Below are 22959 nucleotides of genomic sequence, written 5' to 3' on the forward strand. Positions count from 1 at the left end.
GATGTGCAGTTTCTACACTTGCACAGGGTCCCATGTTTGGTTTACTACTTCACTTTTTCCATCTTTAAATACCCAATAATTTTTGAACAAGAGCTCCCAAGGTGTTATTTTGCACTGAGCTTCATGAATTACAAAGTTGGTGAAATTTCCAGCAAGCTGGCTGCCTAGGAACAGCTCCAGTGCATACCTGCCAGCGAGAGCAATGCAGAAGGTGGGTGATATCACGTTTCCAACTCGGGTACCTGGTTCATCTCATTGGGACTGGTTAGGCAGTGGTGTAGCCCAAGGAGGGTGAGCCAAAGCAGGGTGGGGCGTTGCCTCACCTGGAAGTGCAAGGGGCCAGGAAACTGCCTCTCCTAGCCAAGGGAAGCCATTAGGGACTTCTGCGGCACTCTGGCACAAATTACAAAGTCAGTGCTATCCACAGTACCTAAGCTATAATTAACACAAAGCTCTAAAAGCTGCATAGAGTTTAACTGAAATTGCTGCACAGTCTGAAGGAACGTTCTAGAAACTAATTTTGGAAGATGTTCAGTCCTAGGTTATGAAAAAATGTTCTGCTATTTTACAACTCTAGCAGGAACAGCTAAGTCCCCAATATTCAGTCTATTAATGTCCCCAGTGAGAGTCTTCAAAACTCATGAGTAACAATGCAAGAATTTCCCAGCCTCTAACATGTGACCCACTTCTATGTTATTAACTCTAATAAACTGACCAACGTTTTTGTCGTCACAGAACTTATAATTATGTGGTTAAAGATGCTTCAGATATACCACATTCTTTCACACTGTGGCAGAAACTACTGGTTAAATAACCCAGCTATATCTATTTTCCTTGTCCACCCTTTACAAAAGAGACTGGAAAAAAGCTGGACACTTGCTCCTTTCCCATCCTCCTTTGCAGGTGAGCATCACCGTGTGACTCAGTTCTGGCCAATTAGATAGGAAGAAAGTCTTCTGGGATGGAAAAAGATTTTTTCTTTGTTAATGAAAAAGAGAATGCCTCTACAAGAAAAGACCTTTTCCAATACCACTCTGTTGCCCACTTCCTACCTTGATGTTGTTTGGAGCTACAGCACCCATTCCAAGATAATGAGGTAAAACACATCACTATGAAAAAACAATGGTTATATTTAGGGTAGACAAGAGACATGAAGGACCTCTTCAAGGAGAAACTCAAACCACTGCCCAAGGAAATAAGAGAGGACACAAACAGATGGAAAAACATTCCATGATCATGGTTAGGAAGAATCAATATCGTGAAAATGGCCATATTGCCCAAAGTAACTTATAGATTTGATGCTATCCTCATCTTCACAGAACTAGAAAAAACAACCTCAAACTTCATATGGAACCAAAAAAGAGCCCACATAGTCAAAACAATCAGAAGCAAAAAAAAAAAAGAAACAAAGCTGGAGGCATCATGCTACCTGACTTCAAACTATATTGCAAGGCTACAGTAATCAAAGCAGCATGGTACTGGTATCAAAACAGAGATATAGGCCAATGGAACAGAACAGAGGCCTTGGAAGTAACACCACATATCTACAACCATCTGATCTTTGACAAACCTAACAAAAACAAGAAATGGGGAAAGGATTGCTTAAAAAATGGTGTTGGGAAAACTGGTTAGCCATGTTTAGAAAGCTGAAACTGGACCTCTACCTTACACCTTATACAAAAATTAACTCCAGATAGATTAAAGATTTAAACATAAGACCCAACACCATAAAAACTCTAGAAGAAAACCTAGGCAATGGCATTCAGGACACAGGCATAGGCAAGGACTTCATGACTAGAGTAGACAGATGGGAAGGACCTGGTGGTATTGTGAAGCAACTGAATCAATGTTGTCAACTGCCTAGTTACCCCATTATTTGTTTAAATATCTGATAGACTATATTTTTAAAATTTTGCCACCAGAGTTATTCTTAATCTAAACACATAACTTTGAAAACTGTGATCTCTTTGACAAGATAACATGCCTTCCATTACCTGCTGTAGGTCACCCAGTTTGCTGGCTGTTGTGGGTAGCTCAGAACAGGCCTCTAAGGCACCTTGGCCCTCCCTCTGCTTTAAAACTTAGCACCAATTGCATTCTTGTGGTACTGCCTGTGTCTTAACATGCATCCCAACACCTGGCACAGAGCCTGGCACTGGTAACCACTTAGGAAATTTGTTAAGTGAACTGATACTGCAGCATTGTGTCACTTTCCTCAGTGACAAAAGTCTCACTCTTAGAACATTTTTTTCGTTTTGCAACTGAATTTAAAAATGAAATACCTACCACCTGCCACCTATCACTTAAAGTTTTGCCAGGTGATGACTTTCAGAAAAAAAAATAAAAGGAAAAATACTCTTGCATGATGACTGAGGAATACTGAGTGGAAAGCTGATTGGGTTCTACAAGGCATCATTGGTCCTTGCCAGTGGCCAGTAGGATGTGGTTGGTGTGGTGGGGTGTGGAGTGGAACAGAAGACAAAAGCAAAGGCTACGGTGCCAAAATACTTGGGTTTAACTCCCAGCTCTGCCATTTACTTACTGGGTAACTTCAACAAGTTTTCTCTCCTCTCTGAGCCTTGGTTTCCTTATTCTAAAATGGAGAGAGTATCTAAGAAAGGTTGTAGGAGGGTTAAATACATGAGAGAATAAAAATCTGTAAAGTGCTTAACACAAGCATGATACTTAATACATATTCAATAGGTTTTAGTTATTGCTTCATCTCAAGTGCTACCTGGGACTTCTCAAAAATTTTCAGAGCACTGAACACATCTAATATCTAGCTTAGAGGAGGCATAATAATAAATATTTTACAAAAAATTAAATTAAAAAAAGTAGGTAATCATCGACCATCTCTACATAAAGATGATCATCCTATCAGACCTACATAGTATGCTAGAGCTTGGGGTCTGGAGTCTGATGGCCCGAATCTTCCTCACAGTCCAGCTTTCAGTTAACCTCATAGTGCCTTAGTTTCCTTAATCGAAAAGTGAGAATAGTACTAGGACCTTCCCTATAGGGCTTTGGAGAAGTGAGTGGGTCCTGCCTAGTGTCTGACACAACAAGTAGTCCATAAATGTTAGCTGTTTAATCCATCCCACAGGAAGCTCTGATGCGCTGTGCTGGGTAGAAAAGTATATTTTATACAAAGGACCCTGTTTTGCTCTCTGAAACCCTGTTGAAACCTTTTGACTACATGTTAAGTACTGGGCAATCTTCCACCATCTGTGTGACTGTGAATCTTAACGTACTAAGTATATAACATACACATATCACCTCTCATTTAATAAAGCAAATTGTTCCACACAAGGGTAGCAGAGGTCTCATTTGCAAATTCAGATCTAATTAGCTCTCTGAATACAATTTGCAAGCTGGATCCAGGTAAATCATTTGGGAATACTTGATCTGGTGAGCTAAGAGTAACCATAGGCCCATTCTGCAGTTTGCCAGAGATATCACATATGGTAGCAAAATTGTGTCTATTTTTTCCCCCATGAAATCCTAAAAGCAGCTCTTCCCAGCTGCCTGCAGCTACAGGCATCTTCCTTTCTTCCACAGTTAGAAAAGGATTGCAGGAGTTTAGTGACAAACTTTTATGGAGACTGAGGAGGCGAAAGGGAGCCAATGCAAAAGAACATCTTACACAAGGGGAGAGACAGTCAACAGGCAGAACCAAGACCTCACTGAGGTTCCTGTAGCACAGACAGAGAAATTAGAGGGAGGCCAAATGAATATCCTTTGTGGGGAAGAGGTAGATCTCTTGCAGGCAGATGACAATGGTGTGTGGAGGAACTTTATTCTAGAACAAGTAAGCATAAAGAAATAGTGGGAAGCAGAATCCCAACTCAGAGGGAAAGGATGAAGAACATTTATTACATTTCTCTACTCAGTGTTCACGCTGTCCCTTTTTTGATATCAAAACCTCAGTGTCGTTTGGGGAATCTTCTAGTTCATGTGTTAAGGTGTTGCAGAAACCATTCCCTCAGCAGGTGGGGGTAGGAGGGACAAATGACCCAGGTCCAGCCAGGAGGGAATTTTCGGAGCTTTTGCTGAAGTCATTAAGAAAGTCACTTTCATTGTCTGTGGAAGCTAAGCTGACAGGTTATGAGACCAGGGCTGCTGGAGACACCCCAAAACGAATCTGCTTGAGAAGGAAACCAATGCAGAGGAAGGAGTGAAGAGGTAAAGAGAGGCAAGTCGGCTGCATCACTGTTTGGGAATCTGTATCCAGCCAGCCATGCATCCCCCGGAATTTTCAGTCACAAGGCTGGTAAATTCCCTTTTTGCCAAACCCAGTTGGAGTTAGTTTCTGTCATGTCACTTGCAAGTGAAAAATAATCTGACTCATCACTGAGGTAAAGGGGATGACACCTATTTATAGCGTGTGGTAGTTTTTCCTTAACCACCAAGTCTTTCATCGGATATCTGTATTTTCCCAACCACTTCTCTATAGAATCAGGATTATCTGCTCAAATAGAATTTTACTCATAGAATGATGGAACAGAATATTTGAAAATCAGAACTATTCTGAAAATCCAACATGTGAAGAAAACACACATCCTGAGAGTCATAATCACAGTCTCGTTACCCAAGTGAACTCCTGAAGCATGCATTTCAAACTCACATTTCTCCATTTAGTAATTGGGCTAAAAATATCTTGCCTCTACTCTCTGGCTACAGAGTGAAACACATTGCTCAAGAAGCCCTTGCCTCACCTCTCTGCAGTAGCTTCTAAGCTAGCTAGTCAATATTTGGACCCTCCAAAGAGTCCCACATGGAGAATTCAGCCCTCCTGTTATCTTGGCCATTTAGGAGTGACTCAGCTCAGTAACTGGGTTCCTCAGAATCTCAGTAACCACTTCATCCTGTAGAGGTGACAAGCTATGCTTTCAAAAGGTACTGGTAGGAAGCTGTGCAAAGCTACATTTGTTTTCTGCCATCCTGGGGTCTACACATTGTACATGACCACTTCGGAGATGATCTATCTTCAGTTCTAACAGGTAGGCAATTGGCAAGGGGAGCATAATACTTTAGCTTCTGGTATAACTGATGGAATCATTATCTTGCGTTTGTAATCAACAGGACTATTGCTAGATTAAGCACTTACTGTGTACCAGGCACCATGTTAAATATTTTACATTAACCAGTTAAATATTCATAAAATCCCATGACATAGGATCTATTGATGTCTCCAATCTACACATGAGGAAACCAAGACTCAGAGTAGTTGAGCAAAATTTACACAACTAGCAAGTACTGGAGCCAGAGCTAAGTTCTAGAGTCATCCCCTCTGCTTCACATAGACCATGTTCTTAGTGCTTACTATTACGTATACGTTCAGACCCTTATAAGAACTTCCCTATTTTACTTGGGAACATATATTTTTAAATTTTTTTGAATTTTGTCTGTTTTCCCTGAGCTGTAGAATTTTTATTCTTATAACTTGAGAACTTTTAATGAGAAATGTTAGAGTAACTGATTAGGTACAAGCATAGTGGGGGTACACAACAATAATATTTACTTCCCTCTGCCTGGCACTGGGCTGGACTTTGAGAATACAGCAGAAAACAGGTCTCTGGCCGCATAAGCAGCACAGATAGAGAAGCAATGACAAACACAGGCCAATTGTGTTCTAGAGGAAACTGAGGATTAGAAATTCAGATGCTTTCATTCTGGTGTCTGCTTGCTGTAAAGCCAGGTGGTGATGGGCACTTAGCAGAATTGTCTGTCCTTTGGGACCTTAGCTTTCTAATCAACCAGGGTAAGCTAGATGATCTCCAAGTCCCATTCCAGCAGTAGCATTTGTTGAGTCTCAGGTTCTCTTCCTGGGTTTTTCAAGAGTAAGCTAGGTAGGTAAACACATGCTAGAGTACAGTTGTAAAATATAGTGAATATCAGAAAAACCTGGGAGCCTGTTAAAAACAAAAACCTCCAGACCCATAATCAGAGGACTGGATCAAGAAACTCTGGGATGGGGCCAAAAATCTGCATTTTTAATAAGTCTCACAAGAGATTCTGATGCACCAATTCTGGTTTGAAACCCTATATTCAAAGCAATGGCAGCACTAAGGGACCTTATTGGGAATGCAGAGCTGGGGCCCTATCCCAGGTCCACTGATTCAGAATCTGCATTTTACTTTTTTCCGTATGGATGCTAAGCTGGTAGGGTATGTGCTTAGGGCTGCTGGGGACATTCTATGGGAATGATGCTCATGTGCACTGAAATGTCCTTAGAAAGGGCCCAATCTGGTTAATCTCAATACCATGATCAACACTAATACAGAAGAAGCCACACTACCCCTTATCTATTGGTCCTTAGTTTAGCTTTTCTCATGGGAAGCTTTCTGAACAAGGAGAAATGTGTAATTGCTCCTCTGGAAAGCATGGTCTGGAACAGTGTTTTTCAAATTACATTTGGCAGCGCCTTAGGCTTCAGTCTTACAGGGCCACCTGGGGATAGGGATTGTGTGAGGCAGCCTGGACTGAGCTGGCCTCCAGGCTACAAACTCCACTTCAAACAGAACTGTTCCACTTTGATCAGTTTTAGAAATTGGGATTATGGTTTGATTTCCTTTGAAAAGATAGTTTTGCTGCTTTAATATTTTTCTCTATCAGCATGGAGCTCCACAGGTTCCATCAATGCCACTGGTACTTTTCCCATACAAACTAAGAGATGAACCTGGTTTCCTTTTCCTCTGTGCTTCCCTTGGGGACAGAGATGTGACCTTCAAAATGTCAAAACCCACTCCTATTCCCAGGAGGACTGTTAAGTTACTCTCCCTATTCTATTTTAATGTTCAATGACCAAGGCAGACGCTAATGTGGAAAATTCTGAATTTGTCTCATTTGCCATTCCTAGTTTGTCCTCTAACAAAAGTTCCATATATCTTTTCTTATAAACCAAAAAGTTCTCACTAGTCATTGGAACTTGGATATTTAAGGTAAACAGCAGTAGTCTGAATCTTTCATTTCAGACAAAGTGTTTTGGGGATATCTTCAGTGATTAGTATTGCTTAGTGGCTCTAGATTTAGAGGCTCAGAATTCACTTATGTGAAGAGCTGCTAGAGACCCACTGGAATATTGGGAGTGGGATTCAGGTATCAACACTTTATTTTAAGGTCCCTAGATGATTCCAATGTGTAAATGAGGTTGAGGGTCATTGCCCATTAGACCACATTTGGAAGTACTGGAAATGCAGTCCTGTAAGACACATGCTCACCAGTTCTCCTTCTCCCTTTCTTGGTCCCCTCTCTCCTGTGTGAGGAGACCATTTATTAATTCACTCTCTCATTCATTCATTCATTCATTCACTCAACAGTTACTTATTAGTCATCTGCTATGTACTAATTTGGGATTAGGAATTAGAAATTCAAAAGTCTCGTCCTTGTGGAAATAGCAGTGCTACAAACAAAATGACAACTTAAAAAAAGGTTTTAGGTATTAAAAACGTAGCTATAAAGAAAGCAAAATAGAGTGTCAGTATAGTATGTAGACACAGCCACTCTAAGAAGGTGCTCTCTGGGTTTGGGGTTGACACCCAAATTCTAAGACAGAAAGGGTTACAGGAAGATCTGGGGTAGGAAAATCTTAAACAGTAAGAATAGTAAGTGCAAATGTCTCCAAATAGGAATGAGCTACGTATATTCAAAGGACAGACAGAAAGGTCAGGGTGGCTAGAGCAAAGGGAATGTGTGAGGAGTAAAGCATAGAAGGAAATGACATCCTGTGATAGCTGAGAAGCAGACTGCATAGGACCTTACAGACCATAAAAAAGAAAGCAGGAGAGATAAGGTCTTAAATAACTTTAACAGTGGGAAGATATGTACATGAACGGCCATGTCAGTCACATAAACAATAGCCTATATTCTAATGCAATGGTTTTCAGTTACATTTTATTTGAGTTTTTGGAGGGGGAGGAGCAGAGTTGGTACTGTTCTTGGGGACACATATGAGAAATGCCTGGAAGAGGAGTTCTTTCTAGCTGTATGGCACACATCATCCGTCTTCCCCATAGATGTGATTTTTTCACACTGTCTTAGTGGTGGGACCCCTGTCCATGGTGAGCAACTACTCCTTACAGGAATGGGATATATCTAGCAGCATCCAAAACCAACCATATTCATGCTTAAGATTTTCATTCACCCTAAACTGCCATCTAATTCATTCACTCTAAACTTTAGATACCTGTACTCTCTGAATCTCTTTAACAGGAGGTCCCACAGCACCTCAAACAAAACACGACAAAAACTCCTCATCTTTATCCATAATATGACTGCTTTCTCCTCCTATAATCTTTTATGTCAGTTGGTATCAATATGACTCCAAGTTATCATATAGTGAATGTTCACTAAATAACTGTCACATGAATAAATGGGTCAGTTTCTGGGCCCGAGAGAGGAAACTAAGATAGGAAGAAGGAAGGCTGGAGAGTGTGTGTCTTACAGGACTGCATTTGCAGTGCTCCCAAATCTAGTCCACTGGGCATTGACCCTCAACCTCAGCAGCACATTGGAATCAATTAGGGACGTTAAAATAAATATTGATGCCTGGGTCCCACTCCCAGAGGTTCCTGCGTAATTTGTTGGGGTGCAGCCAAGGCATCACAATTTTTCAGAGCTCTCCAGGTGATTATCATGTGCATCCTAGCTGAGACCCACTTATTAGTTGTTACTACACCTGAAGTAATCTTTTCCTGGGCTTCTTGCGTTTTCTTAAATGAATTCAGTGATACTCTAAACCTAGAGCTACCAAACAATGTTGTTCTCTAAAGATAGCCCTAAAATACTTGGTCTAAAGAAAGATCCAGACAGTTGATATTACCTTAAGTATCAAAATTCCCATTGACTGATGGCAGCACTTTGATTTATAAGAAAAGGCACATGGGGCTTGGGAGACAAACTAGCATGGTATATGAGCTCTCCCTTACTGCCTCTCCCTCACAACCTTAAAAACTTTCCAAGAAGTTTCCCTCACTAGATTCAGTCTTAGAATAGGACCACAGTTCATTTTTGTTAAATCAATCAAATTCACCAAATACTTTCTCATTTGCTCTCATTATTGTCATTTTTATCTCAGCAGGCTACAAATGTCCTATGAGCACAAACCAATACGCTTTTATATCTGTTAAAGGAAGGATCAAAACTACTACACCATGCCTGCTAAGCACCTGCAGGCCTTGGTATCACATAGGCTGGAGTTCAAATCTCAGCTGTATTATAAATTTAACTAGACTGGAGCAAATCACTTAATCTCTGTTTGCTCATCTGCAAAATAAGCACAATGATAGTCCCTATCACAGAGATTTAATGAAAATGAAATAACAAGTATCCTCATATTCTATTGAGGCATAAAAATCAACCCAACATTTAGTGGTTTAAAACAACTGACTATTATCTTGTATAGCTCTGGAAGTTGATAGACTCGGCTAGGTAGTTCCCCCTTAGCGTTCTTTACATGGCTACAGGAAGTTGGCATCTAAGCCTGGATCATCTGATGGCTTCCTCACTCATATGTCTGATGCCTGGGCTGGGATGGCTAGAATAGCTGATGGTGTCTAGCTAGGTCTCTGTATTCTCTTTTGGCTACCTTGGGCTTCTCACAGCATGCTGGGCTCAAGGTTGCTGACTTCTGATATGGCAGCTGGCTTTTCTTTGAATGAGTGTTACAAAATAAAGGAAGTAGAAGCTGCTAGTCTACTAAGCCCTGGGAATAGTCACAGCATCACTTCCTCTGTATCCTTGGTCTCACTGCTGTTACAGTGCTCAACCAGCTCCAAGGGGAAAGGTCAGAGACTCACCTCTCAATGGCAGAAGTGTTGATAAATCTCTGGCCATGTTTTGTCCACCACAATGTGTAAAGCATATGGTGCAATGTCTGGCACATCTTAAGTTATAGTTTTTCAAATGGAACCTATTATAATAGTAACTAATTATCCTTATCACCTTATAGTAATGCCCCTTAATATTTTTATAAACATAATGGAAGATAGTATCAGCAGTTGTAGGGAGGAGGGGACAGGAAAGAGTGATGATTATAATCATGGAAAAGAAACATTTACCTTCTTGTCTGAGGCATTGAGTCACCCTCTATTTGTTGGGCACCATGGGACTGTAGGGAGCTGCTGTCATAATCCTTCCAATGCAATCATTGTGAGGTCACATAGAAGAAGGAGCAGCCAGGGAGAATCATCTCATTGCTAATGCAGGATATGTGGAGTGCTTTTGTGTAAAAGGTGGCACCATCAACAGGGAACAGGATGTGCCAATATGACAGTGAGTCACCAAGTGAAATCATGGCTTCTCAGATTCTGATGCCTGCCAGGCTGGGAGCAATGAAATTGTCCCAGTGTCCTGTCCCCTCCATGGAGAGATGAAAGCCATTTAGTCTCAGGACATACATTCAGAGAAAAGAAAACTTGCTGTTTCAACTACTTTCATCATATAAGGGTATTGTATTAGTCCCTTTTAACGCTGCCATGAAGAACTGCCTGAGACTGGGTTATTTATAATGGAAAGAAGCTTAATTGACTCACAGTTCTGCATGGCTAGGGAGGCCTCAGGAAACTTACAATAATGGCGGAAGGGGAAGCATACATGTCTTTCTTCACATGGCAGCAGGAAATAGAAGTGCAGAGGAAAGTGGGGGAAAACCCCTTATAAAATTATCAGATCTCCTGAGAATTCACGATCATGAGAACAGCATGCGGAAACCACCCCCAAGATCTAATCAACTCCCATGAAGGGGCTTCCCCAACACATGGAGATTGAAATTCAAATTACAATTCAAGATGAGATTTGGGTAGAGACACAGAGCCAAACCATATCAAGTATTATATTGGGTTTTATTTAGGCCAAAGATAATCCATAATTTTTATTGAAATGTATTATGAGAAAAAAATCAAAACGAGACAAGCCAATCAAGTAATATATTAGACTTAAAAATAATTCAATGTAATGACCATGTTGGGTTTTTCCCAAGTATGTAAGGTTAATAGACATTAGATAATCTAATTGATGTAATTCACCACATTGATACATTGTAATAATCTCTAAAGGTGACCTTTGGCATCACATTCCTATGAAGTTCCTCCCTCACTGAATATGGGCTGGCCTGTGACTTCTGTAACAATTGAACATGGCAGAAAAGATGCTGTGCCTATTCCAGAAACATGCCTCAAGAAGGCTTGGCAGTCCTGGCTTTTGCACTTTGGGATCCCTTAGCCACCATGTAAGAAGTTCACCTATCAAGCTGGGAAGACCTTGTAGAGACCACATAGAGAAAAAGAGGCCTGAGACTACATGGGAAGGACAGCTTCAGTCATTTCATTATGCCAGCTATATTGAGGCTTCCAGCCATCCCTACCAAGCCACCAGGTATGTAATGAGCTATCTTGGACAGTACCACATCTGACTTAAACTTCCAGATGTTTGTAGCCCCAGGCATTGTCTCATTGCAATAGCAAGAGAACACCAAAAGCTAAAGAACCATCTTGCTGAACCGTCTTACTCACAGATTTGTGAAAGGTAAAAATGGTAGTTATTTCAATCCACTCACTACTTGCATAGTTTGTTGTAAAACAATAGATAACCATAACATATTAAAAGAAAATATGTATAAGGTTATCTTTAAGCTTACAGAGCGCCCATTTGGAAAAAATCTACATTTATTCATAATTTTAAAAAATTCTGAAGCAAAACTTGGGATTAGGGAGTTAATTTTCTTAATCTTATAAAAGGGATCTACAAAATATCCACAACAATTACACTTGATAGCAAATCCTCATTTTGAGATCAAGATGATGACAAAAATGTCCACTATTACCACTTTTTAATCAGAATTATACTGTAGGTTCCAGTCAGTGCAGTGAGGCAAAGAAAAGAAAAAGAATAAGGATTAGAAAGGAAAAACCAGAAATGTCATTTTAAAATGATAGGACTTTATATGTAAGAAATCCCAAAGAAACTTCAGATACATTATTTTAACTAAGAGATAAAATTTGGATAGAAAATCAATGCACAAAAATCAGTTATAGTATTATATACTAGAAGCCAGAAAGTAAACAATTAAAAAGACAGCATTCATAATAGCATTAAAAATATGTAAGAATAAGTCTAACAAAAGAGTTGCAAGAGTTGAGTAAAATTATAAAATGTTATTAATAGATATTAAAGAATACCTAGGTAAATGATCATAGATTGGGAGCCTCAATAATGTAAATATATAAATTGTCCTCTGTTGCAATCACAATGAAATTCCCCAATTTTTTTTTTCACCCAACAAGCTGATTCTAAAATGTATATGGAGTTTCAAAGGATAAGTAAGATACAAGAACAACAAGGGGACATCCTCTACCAGGTATCAAGAGTGACTATTAAGTTAGAATTAACTGGGGTCAGAGATAGGCCAAAATACCAGTGGAACAATGCAAGGTCAGAAACCTGTGTATAGGTATTTGCTGTATGACAGCAGTTACAAGGCAGTTTGGTAGAGAAAGAACAGAGTTTAATAAATACTGCCAGGAAAATTGAATATTCATAAGAAAAAAATCACAGATCAATTTTACACAATATACAAAATTGTTTTCACACATTTTATTTCTCAAAAGATGAGAAAAAAATTACTTTTCACATAATATACAAAGTAATCCAATGAGTTTAAGATATTAATAGAAGAGGATAAACTATAGAACTTAGAAAATACAGAGAAACATTTTCATGAGTGAAAGGTAGTAAAGAGTGTCTTAAAACACAAAAAGTGTTGACTCTAAGGAAAAGGTTATAGATTTTACTACATTTTTAAAGTGTTCATCAGAGAGATACTGTTAAAAGACTGAAAAGATGAGCCATCGCTTGGGAGAAGATATTTGAAACCTGTATAACCAACAAAGGGTCCCTTTCTTGAAGATATGAAGAACTCTTCTAAATCACAAGGACAACACAATAGAAAAATGTCTGCAAACGACTCCAGTCTCTTTACAAAAGAGGAAATTCAAATGACTAATAAATGCTCTACATGAAAGTGTGCTCAACATTGCTGTGAATATGGAATACATAAATTAAAACAAAATTAAATACTCTTACTCATCTACCAGTTGACAAACCACTTTAAATTGAAAATACCAAATGTTGAGAGAATGTAAAATACTGGGAACCCTCATACACGGCTGGTGTAAATGGTACTTTTTTTTTTATTGTCTACTCAAGCTGAAGACAACTTATCGTCAATGACTTCAATTTTGGGGGCATACTTTAGAAAAACAGGTACACACATGCCCCAGGATTATTGCAGACTGTAATCATGCAAATCTGAGATACCCATCCTGCATAGAATGAAAAAATTATGGCATATCCATACAATAGTATGCTATGCAATAATGAAAATGAACAAGCCACATAGATAAGTTTAACAAACACATATTGAGTCAAGGAAGCCAGACACAAAAATATGAATCCATATACATAAAAGTTTAAAAATGAACATTTTGGGGGATTCATTAATAAGAGGTAAAATTAAAAAGGAAACAAGGAAATCACAATAGTAGTCCCTCCAGAAGAACAGGAGGGGTTTTGATGGAGAGAGGCTCACAAACTGCTGGCCATAATCTTTTGCCAGCTGGAGTTGGTAATCATATTGGGATTTATTTTTATAATTATTTCACCTAACTATAAAAATGTATGTATGTGTACTTTTCTGTGTGTTATATTTTATAGTAAATGAAGCAAAAATACTATAAAATCAAGGATATGTGCACAAAGATTTAGTTATAAATATTAACTATAACCATGTTTATTACAGGGGGAAACCCCAAACTTTGAGTCACAGCTTTGGATTATGTAAAAAGAATCACCACACACACAGAAGAGAGTTTACTCACCCTCTAGAAATTATATTATAGAAGAATATCCCATGGCCTCCAAAGACAATTGAGATGTATATTAAGTGGGAGATGATGTTTATCATACATTATGCACAGATATTTCAATGTTTTAAAATAAAGTTTGAATGCTAATACACAGAAAAAGATTGGGAGAAACACATTATTATGTTAACTAAGATTTTATTTGGGTGGTGACTTTATGAGCAATTTTTGTTTTCTTTGTTTTGCTCATTTGTATAGTTTTAATTATGAGCAATGAATATGGATTACTTTTGAAGGAAATAAAAGGAGACAATATTCTATTGGGAAACAATAATGAAAAAGGAGCCTAGAGATCTCAAAATGGAAATAAGAAATGTGGTATTCGTTAATATGTGTATTTGGAAAACACCTGGAATCCTACCAGCTCCAATGAGCCCATTTGAATATAACTTTCCCCTACCAGTGGCCACCCACCTGGTTCCCCTTTCTCAGCATGCATAGCTCTGATAGTGAAATCAAATACTGTACTGGCTGTCTGATTTGGAAGTAAGTAGGGCAGTGGGGTGGGGGAAGGTGACGGGATCCTCTGAGAACAGCCTGCCCCTAATTGAAAGGACGTGAAAATCCTCCACATGTTGCAGGGAGAGCTGATAGATCATCCCCCAGTTCTCCTCCATCTGTTCTGCTGCCTCTTATAGAAACCAAGACAGGAAAAATAATATGTACTTAACACAGGAAATGAGGGTAGTCATTTGCATGATATAGTACCAGTACCCCTTAAAATGTTTTGGGTGGGGTGGGCGGTGAAACAAAAGGCACCAACCAGTGCCCAGATCTGATTTCAAACTGGGAAAATGTAGGTACCTGAAGACACCAAACGATGGTGAGCAGAGAGGACTCCACCGTCGGCACACACACACATTCCCTACAGCCAGGTGGATTCAACCGCTGTATATCTGTTACCTCCTCAAAGTGGAATTTCCCAACTGCTGAGCTGTGGTACATTGGTTTTCTGCATGCTATTGATCCCCTCAGCCCTAGAGGAAATGGTCTCACCTCTGGGCCAGCAATTCTGACAGCAAGCACTTCATAAATTTGTAAATTATAGGAATTCACAGAATATTTTTATGGCAAGTAAAGAAAGTAAGAAAACGTTAAGTGGAAAAAAAATGTTAATAGCCATCAGCATGCAACTACTATGATTTTTATTATCCTTTTCCATGTGTGTCATAACGTATAAAGAACTGGGAAGCATTACAACTACCACAGGTCATCATCTCATTAAATAAAGTCCAAACAAAAGGAAGGGTCAGGGGATGGGAGTTGGAGAGGGCCTTTTAAGTCAAGGTACTATTTTTCAATGGAAGGCCAGTTACTGTTAATAGATGTGCTATAAGCTAAAGAGGGATCAGATGAATTTGGGGAAAACCAAGTTTTCTTAAAAAGGTATATGTCATTTCAGGAATTCCTAGGGCCTTTAACTGACAAAAATACATTGTAACTGTCCAGAAGTAGAAACAGCATAGAGTTATTGGGCAAAAGCTTTTTGACATAGAATATCATCTGAGGAATATGTTTTGCAACTTGCTACAGTAATCTTTTGCCCGTGGCTAAACCCACACTTCACTGAATGTGTGATATAAAATGGATTTTGGTCGTCTCCCGCCTGATGATATGATTGTCCCCACACTGGCTTTTTAATTTTTTATTTACAGCAAGTGATCCGCCTGATAAAGCTGAAACTCCTAATGGGCTAATAAAACTACCCAGGGGCTTTCACCCACTTGGGTCCAAAGCCTTTGCAAAATGACTTCCCGGAACCCAGGGGCAGTCTGTTGCTGGAGCAGCTAGCACTTTGCCAGGAAATAGTTCGTCTTTGTTTTCAGTATATTTTTCTTTTCTCAGAAGAAAGAAAACAAATAGTCTCGAGTAAATGAATAGAGGAACATGCAGAATTCTCTTTAAAAGGGCATCTCCATGACTTTGTCAAATAAATGAAGATATAATTTAGACGTGTACACTCGCTTTACATATAACTGTGATTCCTTGTTACTCTGCTGATTTTCTTTGGAAATAATGAATATAAATATTCAGTCAGAGGGATTTATGTTGATGAAATCCAGTTAAGTTGTAATAAGAACTAAATTGATTAAGAACATAGGGCTAAGAATCATGTATCTTCTTTACCTCACTTTTTCTAAGCTTCCAGGTAGCCCTTTATTTGCAGTAATGGAAACTCCATCCTTCTGAGCAGATTCACATGAAGTCTGCATGCCAAAAGAAATATAATTTTGCATTTATTTTGTTTCTACTTCCACTTGGAAAGTATCTTTTTTCCCCAAGAAACACATTTAAAAGGATATAAAAGGGGCTTTCTGTTTTTGGCCAGAACCAGAAAAGGAAAGACAATGGAGAAAAAATATTAGCTCAGCTTTTCCAGACTTGAAATAATGTGTGATTTTTGCAGTTTCTCCAACTTTTGAGACCAGGTCTGGTAAAAAGCTTAATTCTTTCAGCTGGCCAATCACCTTTCCTGTGTGGAGATATTAATGCCAAGTTAAAATTTCTCCATGTGAATAAGGAAGAAAGCATTTGGGTACAGCAGAGCTGGGACTAGATTGATAAATAAAATCCTTCTGTCCCTGCCCCATTAATTCTCCCTTTCACCATTTGGAGGTCCTGTGGGCTGAAGCAGTACATCATTTAAATAGCACCTTCATGTGTTTCCCTGAGACCTAATTAAAATTGATGTTGTCATCTGGTGTTTCCTTGTGCAATTTGTCTAGCTCCATGCAAATGGCAAAACAGAGCTCTTCGTTAGGACTTTGTCCTTCTTCAAGAAACTATCCAAGATTTTCTTCAGGTGCTCCAGAAAACGATTTGGCTAATTGGGGAAAAAAAAAAAAAACCTTGAGAGTCACCAAGTTCACTGATTTCCTTGGCAAAATATCCAAGTGGTCCCTTTGAATGGATCTGCTATGACAGGCAAGTCCGTATCCCTCAAGACTTTCCATTCCATAATTGAATTTCTAAAAAATCTTTCTTATGGATATTTATTCTCACAAAAGATATATATCAGTTTCATACTATGAACCTTGGAAATAAGGCTATGTATAGGCAAGAAGACCGCGTCCTCTGATGGAGCTCAGACTAGCAGGAAGACAGACATCAACTATTAATTAACTATTAATTAAGAAGACTATTTATTAGAAGACAATTAACAATGACACGTAGTGAAGGCATCAGGAAGAAGAAACTGGCGCTGTGTATTTAATATAGGGGTCAGGAAGGCCACCTCCCTGAAGAAAGGAAATTAAGACACCTCAGAAGGATACTGAGTGGAGATGGGGCTGGATAGCGTACCATGCTTTCCAGGTACGTGCTACAGATCATCGAAATCACAGAGCTAGACATTTGCTTTCTGTCTTTCATGCTTTCATTCAAGTTTTGCCTCTAGATTTACATAAGCTGAAGACCACTTTCCCCTCACAGAAGACTATTAACGTTTGTAGATATGGTTACGTGTTTCTTTAGAAAACAATGATTTAAAAATTAAAGCTACCATTTATTAAATGTTCACATTGTGTCAAGCCCATTGAAATGAAAACAAACGTTTTCATTTTATCAGCTTTTGAGAAAAACTGGAGTTCAGAAGTTTTACTCATTTAGGCAATGGCTGAGCTAGGAATCAAACACAGATCTGAGATATTCGAGTGACTGATTTTAACCGCTTTACTGGGGTTTTCTTCATGTTTGCATCTACAAACCACTTCATCAAAAAGATGGGGGGGATTGTGAAACAGAGTTCTGGCTGGGCTCAGTGGCTCACACCTGTAATCCCAGCACTTTGGGAGGCACAGGCGGGTGGATCACAAGGCAGGAGTTAGAGACCAGCCTGATCAACATAGCAAAACCCTGTCTCTATTAAAAATACAAAAATGAGCCAGGAGTGGTGGTTTGCACCTGTAATCCCAACTGCTCAGGAGACTGAGGCAGGATAATGGCTTGAACCTGGGAGGCGGAGGTTGCAGTGATTCGAGATCGTGCCATTGCACTCCAGTCTAGGTGACAGAGAGAGATTCCATATCAAAAAAAAAAAAAAAAAAAAAGGCAGAGTTCCAGGCCCCCCTCTACAGCTGTTTTGAGTCTGAATCTCTGAGGATGTGGTCTGGGAATTTGCATTTCAACAAGTTCCCCAGGTGCTTCCCATGCATTTAAGAATCAGCAAACTCCATCACATGTCTATGCACTTGTAAGACGGGGGTGTGGGAGAGACAAACAGATCATGCTAGGGCAGTTTACTGTACACTTGTCCATGTTCTTGGATTGCCCTCTTTGCCATTTGATCGAAATACTACAATGCAGAATGGTTATGATTTTCCAACTGCAAATAGTTTAACCTCACATTTTGGCAAGATATCTAGGCAGGGCTCACAGAAGAGTTGCTTATTCAGGCTTCAGCCAAGCTGTGAAAAGTGAGGCCTTTTCAGAGGAAGTGAGATAAGACAAAAACTTAAAAAAAACAAACATTCTGAGGCCAGTGTTTAAAAGGCCACCAGCAAAATCTATAGCCCAACTAGAAGTGAGCTAAACAAACACATTACTGGATCATCCAGGAAACATGAAGCAGATGCCTGGAAGTGGGATGTGTGTTTTCAACCGGGGTAGAACTATCCCAGAGAGTGACGATAGGGAATCAGACACAAAGTTCAGATCAAAACAGCAAGGGAGATTTGCACAGGGCAGGGCACCCAGGATGGACAGGAGATGCTCCAGTCAAGTGGTTCAGAGCAAGTTCAGGATAGAAGGGAGACCTGTGTCCAACCTCACTTAAAGTTACATGCCTTCATTTGCTCCTCCTCGTGGAATTTTCTCATGGCCGCTATTTTAAAAAGGCATGGCAGTGGAATCCTAGTGGCTAGGGCCAAAGCTTCAGAGCTTTTGAATAACGAAAACATTGCTGTGCTGCCTACTCTTTCCCGTTACATAATATAAGATAAAAACAATACCGATTCAGCAACATTCCAAGTTTTCCTCTGAGACTCATTCAATGCTTTATTAGACAGGCAAAATATCAATTTCTTGCAAAAATTTTTTTAAAAAAGGATGTTGTGGGCTTTGCTAGTGCCCTCAACACAAGATTAGTTCTGTGAGACAGATAGTGTTCAGTAAAGTGCTCAGCAAACTCCCAGGCACAGAGGAGGCACTCATGCCGTGCTAGTCATTATTGTTTTTAATAACAGTAACGTATCTTGACAATTAAATTTACTATGGTTTCCTTCCCGTTAAAGGGACACTAAAGCTCCCCTCTGTGGAGGCATTTTTGCTAGAGTTTTTTACTATTTGGCATTGTTGAACCTGGCTCTGCAGTAGTGGAAGTTGCCCTTAACTTTCCATGTAGGCCTCTGTCCTCAAATTCAGATTCCAGTTCTCTGGTACAGTTTCCTACAGAGCTCTTTCTTTCCCACATTTTCCTGTTGTGTCATGACATTTAATTAGTTATCATTTTTGCTTGCTTTTAATTAAAGAAACACTGTTTGTGCTCATCTGGGGATCACTCACCGAATGCCATCTAAACTCTTGACCTTTATTTAGGAACTTGCATTTTGCAGAGTTTTTACAGCATGAATATTTGATGACTTGAGTAATTCAAGCCCCTTTGTAAACAGAAGCTCATATCTCTTCTTTCTAAGATGGTCTATCAGTCCCGTCAACCTGTAAATTTGTTGTGACTCCATCACATTGAAATTTCTAGTGCTGTTAATTTTTTATTTTGAGACAGAGTCTCACTCTGTTGCACAGGCTGGATTCCAATGGCCCAATCTTGGCTCACTGCAACCTCTACCTCCTGAGTTCAAGCAATTATCCTGCCTCAGCCTTCCCAGTACCTGGGATTACAGATGTGCATCAATATGCCTGGCAAATTTTATGTTTTTTTTTTTTTTTTTTTTTTTTTTTTTTAGAGATTGGGTTTCACCACGTTGGCCAGGCTGGTCTCAAATTCCTGACCTCAAGCAACCCAGCTGCCTCAGCCTCCCAAAGTGCTGAAATACAGGTGTGAGCCACCATGCCTGGCTTCTGCTGAATTATTGATTTATGTTATCAGAAATAATTGGAAATGTTTTAGGATATTTTAAGGTAACTATATATATTTTTTATACTTTGAAAAATTACATGTATTTTTTTCAACAAAAATATTTACTTGGGAAGTGACTTCTTTTGCTACTAGCAATTTTTAAACATTGCCATTGTCATGGTAATGTCTAATTATTATTATAAGTAAATTCTCCAGACCTAAATCTGGGAACATGCAAGACATTCTCCAGGGGAAAAAAAAATCACTGGTAAAAAGTCTTAGCTATTATTTCTTTTGTTGCATAGTTGCATTCAGGTCATATAATTCTGTCCATGACATCAAGAATGCCTATTTTTATGAAAAGCAGGTTTTACAGCAGGGAAATTGGCCTACCTCTTTGTTATGATGCCTGATGATTCAAGGTTGTTAGATAACTCTTTCAGAACACAAGAGATTTGATTCACCAGTGGAGTTTGCATTCCACAGCATCTCCTAGGACCTTTACGGGGGGTCATGGATTTAGATCTTTCGTTGTGTTTGAACTCCAAGATGTTCACTCCTACTTTCTGCAGTTGCTGAGGGCAACTGTAGAACTGACGAAGAAGCAACAGTGTGAGTTGAGGCAAGATGGTGCTGCCCATAGAAAGAACCAGGGGCCACAGAGGGTCTCAGCTCTTTGTAATGGGGACAGAGATTGCCCCTGAGAAGGGAAAGAAGCACACGCCATAGAGAAAGGTGGCTATACTAGGGGTAACCAAAATGTACACATAATGGCTTAAACTTTCTAAAATCACATAGGCATATTCTCCAAGTCTCTTCTCCGATAGCTAAGGTTTTCTGACCTCAAGGGTGTCTCAGTGAGGGCTGCTAGAAAATTCTCTCCTGCATGCAACTCACCTGAGTTCCTGATTCTTTCATTTAGATCTGTACCTAAGGGCTAGTTTTTGGTCATCATAAGGCACATCACATTTTAACAAAGTGATTTTGTGCATCTGCTGCATTCTTTATTTTCCAACTTCTACAGACGCCATTCATCAAACTAAGGTGCAGGGAAAACACTCAACTAGGAAATATATTGTGAGATGGATCCCCAGCTCAGAAACTTAAAAATGTGGGGGGAAAAGTTTGTCTTATGATAAGGTACTTGTGGACTACTGAAGACAGTTATATTAAGGATATGGCTTTAAATTTGACTGCCTTGGGTTTAAGTCCTTGTTCTGCCATGGATGGATAAACTTGAATAAGTTATTTAACCTCCCTATGCTTCAGATTTCTTGTCATTAAGTCAGGATGATATACCTATAAGTGGAATCATACAATATTAGTTATTTTGTGGCTGGCTTGTTTCCCTTGGCATAATATTTCCAAGGTTCTTCCATTCTGTAGCATGTGCACAATTTCATTCAGAGCTAAATAATACTCCATTGGATGAATATGCCACATTTTGTTTATCCGTTCACTTGTCGATGGGCATTTGGGTTGTCTTCACCTTTTGGCTATTGTGAATGTGCTGCTATGAACATTGATGTACACTATCCTTACTAAAGTACAGCATCAGGGAGAGTGAGAGAGAGGGAACCCCAACACTGAAAGGACAGGCAAAGAGAGATGCTCTTTTAGAGAAGTGAGAGCCTTTGAAGGCTTGTAAGTACAGGTGGGGTTTGATCACATTCACAGGAGGTTTGCAAAACCTGTCAAGGGTCTGATTGAGGACAGTGGTATTGGGCACAGGGAAGAGAGAATATATATGTATACTGAAGAAGTAACACAAAAAGAAATCATACCAGCAAAAAGGGCCATAAATCAGAACTTCACAGCCCCTTTGAGAAGGATTTCAAATTCCATGCTAAGCCTATTATATCACATCTTTAATCTTCACTGCTGGCCCAAGAAGTATGATCTCCACTTAGCAGATGAGGAAGCAGTGTCATACTGTAACTTCAACAATTTCCAATACCTAGCAAGCAGTGAAACCAACATTTCACCCCAAGTCTGCCTCCTCCTAAAGCCAGGGTTCAAAAAGCCGTGTGTTCAGTGCCAGTCCTGAATGAGGCAAGAACTCCTTTCACATTCAGCAAAGACTCTTCTGAAGCCTTGTCTCTGGCCTGATTATCTCTCAGCGATTTCTGCCCTTAAGGCATTTTTAGAATCAAAGGGAGCCCTTTGAGTGTCTAATGAACTTGACACATTTATATTCATATATTTTTAGTTTGCCAAGGGGGCCTGAACAACAGCTCAGCATCTGATTTCCCTGATCTTTTCTTTACTAAATTTTCAAGTTACACTCTATGGATCACAGCATAGTAAAAGCCATGCAAAGAATAGATCAGAGGCCGGGAATTTTCATGAACGTCACCCCCTCAGTACCAGTTTCTATAAAACAAAGTAATACAAGAAAGAAAATCACTTCTAATTCATTCTTTGCCTTTCAAAAATATGGATGTTTATAAATCAGGCATGTTGCACAATTGTGACACATACCATATAATTTACCACTTGCAAGTCAGTCTCTAAAATTCCATTTCCTCTTGGGTAAGTTCATTCATTCACTCATGACCAGTGAGAGATAGACATGAGTAGCCCACACCCTGCCTTTATTTCCTCCTAGAAATACTTGACACATGACATATTTGTTAGTGACTCCTCAATGATTAAGGTGTTATAACAAGTTGAAAAGCCATTTCAAGGTATGCAATAGGTAAGAATAATTTTCTTTCTATAAAATGGTTACGATGCCAGGTATAACTCTTTAATGTGATTGAAGTGATGTTCAAATATGGTGATTTGTGACTGTTTTTGCATACTATAAAATACCTTATATATATAAAAGATATCATTCGTATTGTAAATGGACCATGTTTTACATTTGATTTTACAAACTAGAAAGCACTTTGCTTTAGAAAGCTATTGGTATACCCTGTTAAAATCTAAATTAATTTTTTAGCTTTTTTTTTTTTTTTTTTGAAACAGGGTTTCTCTCTATTACCCTGGCTGGAATATAATGGCACGATCTCAGTTCACCAC

General features: G+C 39.2%; 1 long non-coding RNA gene across 1 annotated transcript; it reads left to right on the forward strand.

Moving 5' to 3' along the window:
- Positions 1–238: 238 nt before the first annotated feature.
- LOC116559484 lies at positions 239–16845 on the forward strand. Its single transcript, XR_004272475.1, has 2 exons — positions 239–1096; positions 11055–16845. It is a non-coding gene; the product is annotated as an uncharacterized LOC116559484 (long non-coding RNA).
- The last annotated feature ends 6114 nt before the right edge of the window (positions 16846–22959 follow it).

This window comes from Sapajus apella, unplaced genomic scaffold (assembly GCF_009761245.1).
Source record: "Sapajus apella isolate SASKATOON/1434 unplaced genomic scaffold, GSC_monkey_1.0 scaffold23, whole genome shotgun sequence".
NCBI classification, from domain to species: domain Eukaryota; kingdom Metazoa; phylum Chordata; class Mammalia; order Primates; family Cebidae; genus Sapajus; species Sapajus apella.